Source organism: Sinocyclocheilus grahami, unplaced genomic scaffold (genome assembly GCF_001515645.1).
Source record: "Sinocyclocheilus grahami isolate Dianchi unplaced genomic scaffold, SAMN03320097.WGS_v1.1 scaffold811.1, whole genome shotgun sequence".
In the NCBI taxonomy this organism is placed as follows: domain Eukaryota; kingdom Metazoa; phylum Chordata; class Actinopteri; order Cypriniformes; family Cyprinidae; genus Sinocyclocheilus; species Sinocyclocheilus grahami.
The window spans coordinates 235,085-237,506 of NW_015505990.1; the positions used below are offsets into that span (position 1 = coordinate 235,085).

The 2,422-nt window shown below is 36.7% G+C and overlaps 1 pseudogene; it reads right to left on the minus strand.

The window, feature by feature from the left end:
• The window catches only part of LOC107562181 (peroxiredoxin-4-like), a 6,006-nt pseudogene that overhangs the window by 1,578 nt on the left and 2,006 nt on the right, over window positions 1-2,422 (minus strand).

Below are 2,422 nucleotides of genomic sequence, written 5' to 3' on the forward strand. Positions count from 1 at the left end.
ACCTTTAACATCGATGATGAAGAGACCTCTAAAAGACAGCAGAGAATAAAACCATTACCTTATAATTCAGCAGGCAAGTCATTCATGTAATATTGGAACATTCAGATTTTTCACTGAATGCCTTTTCCATTTGTTTTGGATTACCGTAAATAGATTTTCAAAGATACATTTGTAAAATCCATTTACTGGACAATATTAAGGTCCAATCGGGTCCAAAAATGAAAAGGCCTGGTTTCAGTACCGGAGCGTGTGCCCTTGATCCTCAAGAAAGACGCCGTAGTCCTTGGATATCTGATGAGTGAGGTCAGAAAGAAGAGGGATTTTCATTGGTCCGAGACCTCCTTGTTTCTTGGGTGTGTTGATCCTGATGAAAGAAACCCGCAGTGAGTCCATTCTTAGTCCTCACTTATATAAGAGATCACAATGAATCCTCTCAAATGTGTATGTGGATTAAGAAGTGTGTTCTTCTCACCAGGCCAGGTGAGTAAACTGAGAGTCCACCGAGCAGACGACACTTCTGCGTTGATGGCCTGAAACTGGTGCACATGATTATTGAAGGCCATGATCTCAGTAGGACACACAAATGTGCTGTGGATCAAACGATTAGAATTAAGTCTCTTCTGCTCACTGAGGCTGCATTCATTTGATCAAAAATACTTGTAATGTTTTGAAATATTATTAAAATTTAAAAGAACAGTTTTCTATGTGAATGTCTTTTAAAATGTCATTTATTTCTGTGATCAAAGCTGAATTTTCAGCATCATTACTCCAGTCTTCAGTGTCACATGATCTTCAGAAATCATTCTAATATGCTGATTTGCTGCTCAATAAATATTTCTGATTATTACCAATGCTGAAAACAGCTGTGCTGCTTCATATTTTTGTGGAAACTGATACACTACCATTCAAACAAGAAAAAGAAATGCATATTTTTATTCACCAAGGATGCATTAAATTGATTGAAATTGACTGTAAAGACATTGATGATGTTACAGAAGATTTCTATTTCAAATAAATGCTGTTCTTTTGAACATTCTATTGAAGAATCCTGAAAACCAATGTATTACAGTTTCCACTAAAACATGAAACAGCGCAACTGTTTTCAGCATTAATAATAATTAGAACCATTATTAATAACGGAACACCAAATCTGTAACAGGGCTGACGAGACGTGAGACGTGCGGATCCATGCGCAAGCTTTTATTTAGAGCAGAAGAGGTCAGAAACACAGGCAGGGTCGAAAAATGGCAAACAGGTATATGACGGGCAAGACACAAGAATAATCCTAGGGCTAGCGAAGGTCAACGATCAGCGAACAGAATCAAAAGGGCGAGACTAGAGGCATAAATCCAGGAAAACAGGCAAAGATTAGAAACCAAGAAAACAGACTGGGACTGGGACTGGGACTGGGACTGGAAAACACTTTTTAAAATTGAAATGATTTTTGTAAATCCAGGGGTCAAATGTTGTGTGGCCCTCAGTTTTAGCGACTGGTGTTTGTGTGAGTGTCCACAAACCTGGAAGGTTGTTTTAGAAAGGAACATTTAAAAGACGAAAAAAAGAGGAATTGAGGAGAATCAATAAAGTCTGAATAATTTGTATGAATAATATGTAATCAATAAAAAAAGTAACTGTAGTGTGAGTACGAGTATTTTAAAATGTAATTTAATCTAATTACAAATTCCTGGAATCTGATTACATGTGTACTATCAGTTGCTCTCTCTCTGTGTGTGTGTGTGTGTGTGTGTGTATACATATATATTTAATAAAAGCAAATAACAAATAAAACGTACAAAAAATACATGTTTTCCTCAAAATTCACTATACTTCGGACATCCGGGTCACACGGTGGCGCAGCTGTTCTGTATATGATCGTCACTTCCGCTGCTGTTGTTCAGGACGCTCGCGCGTTGGCGGGAGTTCGCCGGATCAAAGCCTTTTAAACCTAGTAACTGGTGAGTATCGGTCATAAAGCTGTTGTTTTATGTTCCACCACCAGTGTTTAACATCTACTGGACGTTATACGTCGTAACAATCCAAGGTTGTCTGAATTGGGGATACAAAAAAGGTTTTGTTGTTTTAAATGTGTGCATATTTTGAAAAATGCACACATTCACACTTAATCATGTGCCTAAAATGCTGAAAACGTCCCATTTGATTATGAATTTTCCACTTTTTTTAATATATATATATTTTTAATTCAAAAAAAGTTGAAGTTTGCTTTACTAGCCATGTTTCCATGCACCTATTCTTATGCACATTTTGGGATATCCTCCTGAGAACCAGAAAAAGTTGTATGAATTTTTTTTTTTTTTTAATTTATGCCTTTTGCATTGGTTGGCGCATAAGAAACAAATGGAGAAAAAGTATTTTATTCTATGTGCTTTGTAGAGGACGCCAGGACTAAGTCAGGACTCAAAAT